Raw genomic sequence first — 13,787 nt, 5'->3', positions numbered from 1 at the left:
TTTTTTGAGAAAAAAATTGGAAAATTGCATAGAAAATAAAATTAATTGTGAATATTCCCTTCATCTTGGTCATTATTTTTTGTTTATTTTCTAAGTTTTTACTATGTAACTTTTAAATTTTGAATTAATTTAATGGAATTATTTAAGTTATACGTGTTTTTAATCAATTCGAATAAATAATTTAATTTTTCATACTCAATTTAAGTCCTATTTTATAACTTGACTAATTTAAATATTTTTTTAAGTTATTGATAGTTTTAGAAAAATGCAAATTGATGTTTCTCAAAACAAAATTACAAAAAATGAAAATAATCTTCAAATTTTCATAATATTTATATAAAATTTTTTAAAATTTTTATAAATATATAAATATTATTTTTAAAATATATAAAAATGCTAATTTATTTATATTTAAAATAGAATCTAAAATTATAAATTTAAGGCTTTAAATAAGTTATCAAATTAAGTTTATCATAATAATTATTTTGTTTTGTTATAAAAGAGTTTTTAAATATATATTGAAATTTTGTTCTTTTAACTTTGAATTTTTTGGGTAAAAAGAATAAAAATTAACAAGAAAGTCTTTAACTTGGAATTTAGTTACATTGTCAATAAAATTTCAATATGATCGGTTTAATTTTTTTAATTATACTCAAATAAATTTATTTGAATGGACTTAAATTTTATTTCATTGGATTCAATTTGAAAAAAAAATTAAACTAAATTAATATAATAAAATAAAACTTATCAATTCGATTAATTTAATTTTTTTAAATCAATTCTACTCGATTAGATTAAAAACTAACCCTTGAAAAATGGGTTGAGATTTTATTCTCATTTCATGGTTTTTAGTTTCATGTAATAACGATACACATATTTCATAATTAAAAAAAAAGGACAAATTTAAACCGGACTTCAAAGTTTTAATGATAAATTTATTTTGATTGTGCATTCTAGTTTATTGTAATTGTAATTATGACATATTGTAAAAAACTATAAATTATGCTTGTATAATTAAAATTTCTTTTAAATAAAACAATAAAACGCATATATTAATAAAATAATAATTAATTATATTATATTCAAAAAATAAGTTAAAATTAAATGTTACAAACATTTAATTGAATAATTTAATTCAAATTAATTAACTAATTAAACTTAACCCAACAAATTAATTAGCCCAAATATAAGATGAAATTCGAACTTAATTAGTTTAAGAGGAAGATAAAGTCTTAACAACAATGCGATTAGTGCGATTTATATTGGGACTACACCTGAGATAATGAACACCTTAATCATTAAATCAATATACGAAAATTTTGAACTATTCATATTGTTGATGATATAAATGAGCTAAGTATATTTTATTTGGATTTGATTTCTTTTTCTAGTTCAATATACTCAAAATGGTATTCATCATCATTTATTTAACTCATAGTCAAACGCAAACAAATAAAAGTTAAACAATTCATAACTTATTCGTTGAACATTCTGTTGATTTAAGTAGCCACATGAAAACTCCTTGGAGCAAGTCAAAAGCAAAAGGATTGAAAATGATTCAACCTTAAATTAAAGAAAACATCAAAACTTTGGCATAAAGTTTTAGGGTTAATTTCACCAAACCCCCTCAAACTGATCTTTAGATTTTGAAACATTTTAAATGAATTTTTAAAGTGCTAGTGTTACATTAATTAGGTCATTCTAGCTTACTCGTCAATTTAAGTGTTTAGAGTCTGTTTGGATATGATATGAAGCATATTTAAACATATGAACTAGTCTTGTAAACATATATGTACTTACTACATAGCAAATTAAATTTGATGTGTTAAATAAAATTTAGGATGGCTATTTTCTATACTTTTCGAATCCAAACTGTTTATAAATTAGATAATGTATTTATAATTTGATCAATATATTTTAAATATGCTTTAGGTCATATTTGAATGACCATTTAATGCCTAAGCTAATAGTTAGATTAAAGAAAGTATTTGATTCTTACAATACTCATACTTTGTGAATTCAATAAAAATTTGAAATTCATCAACCAATTTAGGATATGGGTCATGATTTGAGGATTTTGGTGCAATTAACCCAAGTCAAAATTATAAACATTACAAGGATATTTCAGTTTTGAAAAAGTTAAGCTTCAATTACAATGTTGTGGCTTATTGGTCGAGTGTTCATCTTTCTTATAAGAAAGTAATCCAAACAAATACATAACAAAGCTCAAGGCTTAATTCACATAGTCACCTAAAAACCTTAAGAACTTAAACACTATCGTTGCCGTGCAGGGGGAGGGGAGAGAGGATTTATTAAATTGATTGTTAGAATTAAATGACCCGAATCCTTATTTAAATAAAATACAGTGGTAAATTAAAATAAAAGCAAAATCTATATAAAATTACACTTCTTTTCTTTTATTTTAGAATAAGGTTTTTTAAACCTTATTAAACTCCATCTATTTTATATTGATTAGAATAAGGTGTTTCAATTTTACTAGAATATGGCTTTACAAGCCTATAAATAGACATAGTCTATTCCTCTTGTAACCATTCGAATTCAACATAGTGAATTTTCTTCTCTTCTACCCATAGTTTTTTTCTCGAAAAGGTTTACACGTAAAATCTGTGTGTTTTTTATTTTATTTTATTTTATTTTATTTTCTCATTGGGCATTAATCAAAACAGAAATAGGTTAAAAGCAATAAAAAGATTGAATCGAATATTGAACCAATAAAATTTTTTTATTTATAATTAAATGACATTTTAACATATTAATTTTTTGGGTAAATTACATCCAATGTCACTAAACTATTAGTACTTAGTAAGCTTAATGACTTAAATGAAAACTTTTGACTAGTTTAATAATCATTTTATAACTTTTTATAGTTGAGTGATCAAAATGTAAACTTACTAATAGTTTAATGACCTCAGGTGTTATTTATCCTTATTTTTTCCTATTAAAAACCATACCACTAATCATACGTATATGTTAATGTTTATTTCTCTTGTCTTTGGTTCAACTAATCATATGTATATGTTTGTTAATCATTATCTCAATATAATAACTACAGTGTTTAAAAATACTTTTAAAAAATGATAAAACTGAAAAGTCCAAGCGATTGAACCGATTCTTGTGTTAGCACATGCTTTGTCGCCTCGATGTGTTGCTTTAGCAGCCTAATTACGTTTCCAAAGGTTTAACATTATTTCTTTTTTGATTGAGACTTTAACCAAAGTCTTAAAATGGAAGTGGTAAATTCTGACCTACCAAGGGGCAAAGAGGATTTTTGGCATTGTTTAAACATTAGTGATTTGATTGAGATTGAGGTTATTCAAGTATTGAATCTCCCCTTGGAATCAGATCATACAGATTCGAAGCCATATGGCTGCAGCACCCTGATTGCAAGATAGGTCATAAGACAAAACTGATGCAGGCTTGGTCACCGGCATTTCAGGTCTGTTCTAAGATTGAACTATGTAAGAGAGCTGTCTTAAAATGGAACAAACTTTGTTTTGGTAACTTGTGACAAAGGAAACTAACAGGGGATTCCCTTTCAACATATTTGTTCACACTTTGCCACAATGTCCATTCCATGGCCCTAAGGAAAGTGAAACAATTACATGGTTTCAAGGTCAGCGGATGGAGTAGTCCAATAACTCACTCGTTTTTTATTGATGACAGCTTCCTTTTCTTCACAGCATACTTGGAAGAATGCAGAGTTGTCAAGGACAGGATCATTTCTTATTTGCTTTCTCTGGTCAGTACTTAAATTTGGATAAATCTAATCTCTTTATTAGTCCAAATTGCCCTCTAATGTTTATGATAATTTTTAAGCAAATACTGGGAGTCGAGATCAGCAACAATCTTGGGAAATATTTTGAGTTAAACCTTGAAAACCTATCAACCAAAGTAATGGAAAATAACTATATTATGAGTTGTTACCTTCTTGTCTGACTTGATCAACTCAAGTTTGGTGAACATTCACAGTTCTCAATAACTTGAAAACTGTTGAACTCTTCATGACTATTTTTTCTTCGTCCTCATAGTCAATGGCTCCTCTGCCTTGATCTCTTCTTCCAGCCGAAAAATTTCATTTAACTTCATTGAACTTTGGTCTCAAAACTTGCATTCAAATGTCCGTAGATATATTTATCAATGTCTCTATGTAGATATATTGATCAATGTATCTAAACATGTAGCTCTTGAAGTAAAATTTAACATCTGAAGTTTCATGTAAATTGGGTGTTGTCATATAATTATTATTATTTTATATATAATTATTGATAGATAATTTTTTTATTTGATTAAAAGTTCTATAATACGATTTAGAGGATTGAAGGCTTCCAAGCAAAACTTTACTAGGAATACGACAATTTGTTCATCCAATATTCTCTATCGATAGTGTCTCCTATTACTTGAAAATCCCTAAGCATTACTATGAACCTAGTCCTGAAGCTATTGATTGAAGTTTCAATTTTTTTTCCCTTTTCCTTCGAATACTCTTTTCACTGAAGAAAGTACACTTCACATGTCACTAGTCGTGAATAAAATTCGCTTGCATCTGTTTGACTAAAATGGCCACAAAAAATAAATAATTACATAAATGATTTAAGTTAAAAAACAATCACCAAAATAATTTGAAATGAACTGTAAACTAGGGTGGGAGACTTAAATGGCCGGCACCACCTAGATTTTTATGTCAATCATCACCTGATAATTTTCTCAAGTGTTTAAAAAATATTTTTTAGGGCTGTGAGACCTAAATGGTAGGCACCGTCATACTTGTTTCCACTCGTACCATATTAATATATTTTACAAGAGTAATTAAAAAAAATGGGCTTAGGGATCCTAATGGCCAGCACCAAATTTACAGATTAAAAAAAAATCTTTTTGGGTACTGGCCAACTAATGGCTGGCACTTACTTTTTTAGAAAAAAAATTTAGGGTTGGGGGTACTAGATGGTCGGCAAAAAAATTTAAGGTTGGGGGTACTAGATGGTCGGCTTTAGCTTTCTCTGGACCTGATGGCCGACATCCTTGTACCAAATTTGAGAAAAAAATTGGGTGCTAGAACATTGGTGGCGGCGTTTTTGTACCAGATTTGAAAAAAAATTGGATGCTAGAACACTAATGGTTGACACCCATTTAATCTATATATATGGAAGGTTTTAGGGTGTGATATTGTAGTTGATTAGAAAAAAATTGTTGAGCGTACCACAAAATGGGAGTGTTTGGGAGTGTACTATCAAATGCAGATATTGATTTTGGTAGTGTATCATCAAATAAGTGTGATGTAGTGGGCTGCAAATGGTAGTGTTTGGGAGTATACAATCAAATTTTTGGGTTGAATTATATACTGTCACCTGAACCACAAAGGTTATGCCATTAAGGGTCAAATGACTTCTTCCACCATAGATAGTGAACTGTGTAGACCAGTTATGGTTAAAGAATATGACAGGCGAACAATGCCTGATTCAAGCAGAATATGACTAACTGTGGAGAAACTATTATTCAAAATATTTGTATTATTTTTGTATCTGTAAATCAATTTTAGTCTGTATTATTTGTCGATTGAATTTTATATTTTCGTATAAAAATTGGTCTAAAATGTTTGTTTTATTTTGAGGTGCTGTAAAAATATTTTAATCTGTATTTGTTGGTCGAATTTTATATTTTCGCATATAAATTATAAATATCTTTGTAAATTAGTTTTGTAGAATGTTTGTGTTTTCTTATATTATTATTTGTCTAATATTATTTTTTGGAATTATATATTTTTAACTTAATATTTTATATTATGCCAACTTGATAATTACAATAAAAATTCCAACTTGACTTGATATTTTGTACTATGCCAACTTGATATTTTGTACTAGGGGGATTGCCTCCGAAATGTTGGATCAACTACTCAATCTATCGGGAATCTACTTTACTCACGCATGGAGAAAACAAACCGTACGCTAACCAAATACCGCTCAGTAGTATTTCTATAATTCAAGCCAAAATAAGCAAATGCAAACCAATGCATATATTTCATACAATCTCAATTTATAACCTAATCTCATGCCATTTCATACCAAAACACTTTCATTGATGTATAGACAAGTATATAATCAACTTGCGTCCAAATCATACACATATTCATACTAAAATTTCATGAATACATAACTTGTATATAGCTATCTTACATAACAATTCACCATATGCATACCTAATTTACCTTATCACATTCATTTCTCATAGTACCAATATATTTCATATTATTTTCTGTAGGCACATGTATATTCAATTTCATAATAACAATTAACCATTTTCGAGCCTATTATTTCATTAGCAGTCAATCCACCCCCATGGCTCGTTCTCAATTTGTTTTGTAAAATCATTTGTATCTTACTGTATTTCACAATTCAATATCATTTCATTTCATACATCATTTAACCAATTCAAGTATTTATAACCCTATTAACTAGACACGAATTCAAAATGGATATGCGAATCTGTCACTCTGGGTTGCCCGATGATGATGGCTTTCACAATCTGATTATTTTGTCACCTCGAGTTTTCCGACAACGATGACTTTATATGTACAATCTACGAATTTGGGTTTTCCAGAAATGATGGCTTCCAATCAAATAATCTAACCCTATAGCATGCTAGCAATATCCAACTCGGTCCGAACAGCTAATATGGTAACCAAATTTTCAATTCATTATATATAGTTCAAATCACACTTTATCATATCCAGTTAACCATCAATTCATCATATAATACAACAGTTTTCAACTCAATTTCATACAAATTCTCATATGTCAATCAAATTATACATTTTTCTATGCTATTCAATTTAGTCTCTATCTTGATAATCACTTTCAACCGAAGCATTTCAATTCAAAAATCCAATAGCAATTCACCTCTATATTATATGATGCAAAATAACATGAATATACAGTAATTAAATTGGTCCCGAATTATAGAAATACAATTGAATTTTCGAGCTACTCATCGACGACTTTCAATTTTCCTTTCCCCCTCGGCGGTTCTGTGTCAGTGTTATCTCAAAAATCATAAACATATAATACTGTAAAAGTCAGTTCAAATTGAAATTAATTACAAAGTCAAGTATATTTTCCAATTTATTGAATTTAGTCCTTAAACCCAGGACAAACATAACTTTCAATTTAAAACTTTGAATTGAAATCCGATTTCACAAATTTTTGTTAGGGACCTCCTACTTGCTATTCCTACCAACATTCTTTAAATTTTTTTCATTTTATTCAATTTAGTCCCTAATGTACTAAACTAACAACTAAGCTTTACAATTTATTCCTTTTCTTAATCTAAGTTTTATTTCTAACAATTTCACACCAATTTCATCTAATTCTCAATAATGGTAACTTTCTAAACTTTAACAGTTCTACAAATTAGTACATGAGTTAGCTCAAGCTCCCATAATTCAATTTTCATAAAAAAATCAAAGCAAAATTAGCTAGGGACTTACTTGAATTAAGGGTCAAATACTTAAAAACCTAGCTATGGCATCGTCCTCCTTGGTTTCTCTTTTTTTGTCCAGTTGGAGAAGATGATTTTTCATCCCTTCTTCAATTAATTTTCCTTTTATATTAAAGTTAATTTGTTAATTAACTTAATTAATCATGTTTTCGCCTTAATTAATCACAATTTGATTAATTTATTAACTAACATCATTATAGTCTACTAATTCTTACTTAAGCATGATCTAATTGTTGTTTTGACTCTTTGGCTAATTACAATTTAAGTCTCCAGGTCTTTTCCTAATTAAAAATCTATAGCAATTGGACTTTATAATTTAGTCTCTCGGCCCTAGTTAACTATAATTTCAGCTAAATTGACCATCCAAATTTTAATTCACCTATATAATAACTCCGTAAATATCCTTATTTAATATTTAAGGACTTGATTTACGAAAATGAGGTTCTGAAATCGCAATTATTGGTACCACTCAAAACCAGGTCGTTACAAGTAGTGATAAATTGTAGAGATTTTTTATTTAATTAATATTAAATATGTATAGAGGGTAATTTCATAAATATCTCAGGGCAAGATGGGCGACTTCATTCTAAACCGACTTGATCCGATTATTTTTAAAAATTAACCTGCCTCGACCCCCAACTTCTACAAAAAAACCTGACCCTATCAAGTTGGATTAGCTCAAAACCCATCAGATTTGGGTAACCTATTTGAGATATTAAAATAAATATCCTCTTTCAAGTCACTTGCAAAACAACTCTAAAAAGTTGGAATAAAAAAATTAAGATCCAAAAGAAAATAAAGGCATTAAAAACATTATCTGTTCGGGTGGTAATATAGCTAATTATTCCAGAGAGATTCCAAATCAATTGGTTTGGTCCAGTGTAGACCTGATCATGGGTCGGGCCGGCCCACCCGAAATGTGGGAGGGTTTGGGTAAAAATATAGGCTCGAAAAATGGGTTTGGACAAAAAAATAAGACTCGTTTAAAAAATGGGTCGGGCCTCAAGTAAGGCATTTTTGGCCCTAGACTAGCCCGGCCCGAATTCACTAAAGGACAAAAAAATATAATTTTTTAATATTATTTTCTTGTTGTTTTCTCTCTATTTGCTACTATTTTACTATTATGTTGCTACTATTTTGTTGTTATTGTTTGGATATTGTATAAAACTTATTTTATTGTTAATTTTGTTATTATTTTAAAGACATTTGTTAATTTTATTATTATTTTAGAGACATTTGCTTGTTAAATTGTATCTACCTTAGTGTTATTTAAGTATATATATTTTTTAAAATTTATTTTCAATTTGTTGAGAAATATTTATTTTGATGTTTTTAGTATTTTTGATGTATTATATATATTTTAAAATAATTTAAAAATAATATAAAAATTAATATGGAAGGGCCGAGTGGGGCCTAAATTTTAGCATTTTTATCTGAATCGGGCTTGGACAAAATTTTAAACCCATTTTTTGGGCCGGGCCTAGCAAACTGGACTACATTTTTAGTTGAGCCCAGCCTGGCCCATGCTCACCTCTAGTCCAATGTGAAACCTACATTGTAGTAAAAAAATTTGTTACAAGTGACCTCAATGAGGGTATTTTTTTGTCTTATTTTAATATCTCACATGGGTTAGCGAATAGATTATAAAATGCTAAAAATATTTTTTTCTAATATTTTTAAATTTTTAGAGTTAAGAATAAATTGATAGATTTTGTAAATGTTGAATGCCAAATTTATTATTTTTTTTAGAACTAGAACTAAAATGACAAATTTTGTAAACATTTGGGAGCTAAATTTGTTAAATTTTGTATATTTAAAATCAAATTTATAAAATATATAAACATTAGAGGTGTAATTCTATTACTAGACTAATATAAAAAACTCACATTAATTCAGAATGATTAAAATATTTAATTTTGAAAAATTTAATAACCAAATTAAAAAAATTAATAATTGGGTGACTAAAATAGAACAAAATGCACCAATTTTCATAGTTTACCCATAAAAAAGTAATTTTCAGCAATTTTCACATTATTATTTAACAAAAAAATTTAAGATCAGCTAATTTGCACTTTTCGAAATACACAAGAACCAATTTATCCATTTTTCAATAAAACAATCCATCCTTGAGTATAAAAGGCTTCCTTCGTACTTTTACAGTATCTATTCTTTACATTGCTTGGAGGAGAGGTCCAGTAGGAATGGGCTTTGCATTCTTACTCTTGAAACCATGGAAACAAAATATGCAAAGCATAGGAAGTGGTCAAAAGGGCATCAGCACCAGCAGCTTCATCACCTTGTCACTTCCAGCTTTTCTTCTAATCCTCTTAAGTTTAATTACATATATAGTCTAAGGGTTTTCTTTTTTAATCTTTTAAGCTTGATGTATACCATAAAAAATTATCTTTGATTAAGAAAATAATAGTGATAACGAAATAATCAAATTACATTAGTGATAACGAAATCTCAACGCAATTCCCTCAATTAAACTAGTTTATAATCCTTTGACAAAGAAGAGATAGTTGACATGCCATCTATACAACAACTAGATCATAAATATGTTTAAACTCCATCCCAAGTTTGCTACAACATCATACAGTTTCCCTATTACATTGTGCATCAAATCAGCACCGGAAAATATATATTAACACTTTGAAGCAAAATCTGGTACCTTAATTCGGTTATGCAGTAAATAATCAGTCTTCTTCTCACATCTCGTTGTCTAGTATATCGCGCATCATTTGTATCGGAATAAGGCCTTCAGTCCGGATTGCCTCTTTGTTTGGATCAGGACTGATGAAGAATAAAGTAGGCAACCCTCTAACCTGGTACAACAGAATTTCCAGTTCCATTCACTCACTACTTTACTAAAATGACTGGAAGACTTCTAGTCAAATTGACATTTGGAAAGAAGCTACTTTAATCAGGTGAATGGTTGCTTGGATTTGGACGTGTCAGATACGGGTATGCATCCAACGAATATGTTCATTTTTTAAAAAGTTCTTTTCCCCTATACTTGAAGGGTTCTGGGAGGGTAATGTCCCCCATACCTTGTTCGAATATGAGTCAGACATGGATACATTTAAGAAAAATGTAGTGTCGAGACCACAACTAGAGAAACAAATTGTGAAAAAGAAGTTGAGGAATAAATATTACTTGAAACTTACCTGCATATCTTGCGCAAATTGATACTCGTCATCGGTATCAACTTTGACAATAATTGCATTTTTCTCATACTCCACTGCTAGCTGTGATTAAAAAGAGAAAGAAAAAACTAAACGGTTATACTTGATTTAATCTTCAAACCGATCAAACAAATCAAGCTGGTCCTACATGTTAACAAGTAGAAACTTAGGTGAGTTAACAAAAATAAGTAATCCAGTTGACTCCAAAACTTTTTATAGCAAAGCAACCGAATATAAAGGCAAACCCCAGTTTAATGCAACCAAATGTCTGAATTTAATTTGAGAAGAAATGGGGGAAAGTGTTCCTTAAGTTCTGCAAGGTGATTCCTAGACTTTTTCTAGCACATATCATAGTTAAGGGCAGTGTTTCTGCCACTTTTCCCAGAAATCGGCATCCCAAAATATTTCAAAAACATATAAGCTACTTTAAAAACTGTGTTGAAACTGAGAAATTTCAGAAAGCATCTTACTTGAGCATTAAATGCAAAACTGCAGCATTTTTCAATGCCATTTCAATGGACCCACCACCAACATTTAAGTTCATGCTATGTCAAAAATGTTTGCAGAAAACTCACGACAGCATCTTTAGTTAGCAGTCTATTCTGTAGTACAAAATGTCAATAACATTGCTGCTCCTTTAGTTCTACCACAAAGGCTACTCTCAAGGAGAGAAATGAGTGTCACAAACCTTCCTAGAGTTCTGGAAGAGAAACAAAAGCCCCATACTATACTTGTCCTATTTCACGGAACTACTTCAATAACATGAGTCCAACTAAATATCTGGAAGTTTCAGGTTATGGACTTGCCTTCCACTACCCATTTTTTAGGTTTCATCAATGGTCTAGTGCATGGGCTTGTTTTCAGTCCTAAGATCCAGAAAGTCTATCATGCAATCTGAAATATAATTTCCTCACCGATAACCTGTAATATGAAATTAATCTATTTTGGTAAGTACCGCATCCAGACCAGATCTTGGCAGAAACGAAATCATAGTTTCATCTTCTACTTGATTACATTAGTATGATTGCAGTTTATTCCGGTAAAATTTTATCGCAAAATTGAGATACAGGCCAAACTGATACGTCCTTCAGATAGCAAAAATACTATCCTTATCCATGAATGCTATCAATTCGGACAACATGTAAACGTAGCACAAGTTCTAGGATAGTCAGAAAATTCTCTTAAAATGATTTGAAAGGCTTAGGAATTAATTGCATATCCATGATGGTGGAGGACAACTGGACAAGCTTATGTCAATCGGACTTGGGTGGGAGCATTAGATACAATTAGCGTCCAGCATGAGTAAATTTTTTCCATGTATTTAGATGCTTTTTGGTGAGTCATATCCTCATACCCAAGTCCGGATATGCATCGAACACATGTATTTCAAGAAAATAAAGAGTGGGAGCAACATAGGGATAGGTTACCATTTCAAGTTCTCGATGGTTACTGTAAAATATGTTCAAAATTGAAAGAACCTCAAACTCAACCAACTCAGACAAAACATTAAATATTAGTCATCCTATCGTTTTCATAAATAATCCAGAGTTAAAATAAAGCTTACCATTTCAAGTTCTTGAGCCATCAAAATACAAGGCCCACACCATGTTGCATAGAAATCAATAATTATGGGTACTCTTCTCTCCCTCTTACTAGCTCCTCAATTTCTTGAGATGACATCTTTTTCTGCTCACCCAAAATGACAATATCAAAGTCATCAATTTTCAAAAGTCAATAATACACCATTTCATTATGGACAAAAGCAGAAAATGAAAAGCATCCTCCTACCAAAGTTTCCATTAATAATTAGTATCCTCTATTCATCAATTGATTCTATTTCTCAATAGCAGAGGCAAGGCTGCGGGTGGAAGCAGGACTTAGTCCACCTCATTCCCTGCTCCTGCATGGGTACTGAAAAACATTTGCCTCCATAGATGTTGGTTACATATATAGTCATTCCATATTACTCCTAGTCGCCGCAACCCACTTTTTACTAATGATTTTTAGTTTAATATTGTACAAATATGTATAATAACTTTGTTAATGAACAAAACTTCACCATATACAATTATTTTGTATATGGATACATATGCATATACATATACCTATACCTATATAAAAGATTGTTGTATATATATGGTTTTAGTATATACAGTACTTTTCCACCAGCCCCTTCCATTTTTTATTTTGTTTTGCCAACCTTACAAACAATCTATCTAAAGAAGTATAATAACAGGATTAATACTCTTCAAATTCCACTATTTTATTTTCTCAAAATTTCAGCAACCCAACAGGGAAAAAAGCTACAAACTGAATTATATGTATATGGGAAGATTCATGAGAAACAAAAACGAAAAATACAATTGAATTCCAAGTCAACAATCAATAATTTCACTTAATCTTTCCAGTGATGAATAACCTAAAAAGTCATAAAAGCACTTCATTTATCTTCCTTTTTTTTTTCAATTTCGACAGAAACCCAATAGTGCAAATGACAAAGCAAAACAAACCCAGAAATGAAAATAAAAATAAATTAAAGAAGAAAGAAGAAGAATTACCACAAGATAATCTTCCCTGACATATTTGCCAAGTGGGGGTTTGCAAAGCAGCTTTCTGGGTTGTGTTGAAAGTGAGAAAGGTCTAACCTTTGTTGTAGAGAAGAAGAGTGAGTTTTTGGAATGGGTTTTTGATGAAAAAACAATGGGTGAAAGTGAAGGAATTTGGTGAGGAAGTGTGTGGATTTGGAGGAGAGCCATTTTTTGAAAATGAAAAAAATAGAGGTTTAAGCCTTCAAGTATTTGCAGTTTGAGGGGTTTAACTAAGCAAGAAAAGTTTTGTAGATATTATAGTGGATATGTTTGGTTACATGAATATTCTTACTCGGATTCGGAATTAAGATTTTCTCACTTTGCAGCCAATAAGAAAAGGGATAGTAAAAAGTCGATTATTCCATATTATTATGTTTTAGTTTTGGTTGGAACAATGTTGAATATTTCATATATTATTCGAATTAATTTTATTTATTCGGATAATGATTTCTATTAAGGTATTCATTTATGATCTAATTCTTATTTATTTTAATATTTTACA

At 29.7% G+C, this 13,787-nt stretch overlaps 1 pseudogene; it reads right to left on the bottom strand.

Moving 5' to 3' along the window:
• Positions 1 to 9,968: 9,968 nt before the first annotated feature.
• Positions 9,969 to 13,518, bottom strand: LOC121207599 (thioredoxin-like protein CITRX, chloroplastic; annotated as a pseudogene).
• Between the last annotated feature and the right edge of the window lie 269 nt (positions 13,519 to 13,787).

Source organism: Gossypium hirsutum, chromosome A10 (assembly GCF_007990345.1).
Source record: "Gossypium hirsutum isolate 1008001.06 chromosome A10, Gossypium_hirsutum_v2.1, whole genome shotgun sequence".
Lineage (NCBI taxonomy): Eukaryota > Viridiplantae > Streptophyta > Magnoliopsida > Malvales > Malvaceae > Gossypium > Gossypium hirsutum.
Note: the sequence above shows the minus strand (reverse complement) of the source record. Positions and strands in the feature narration are given on the sequence as shown.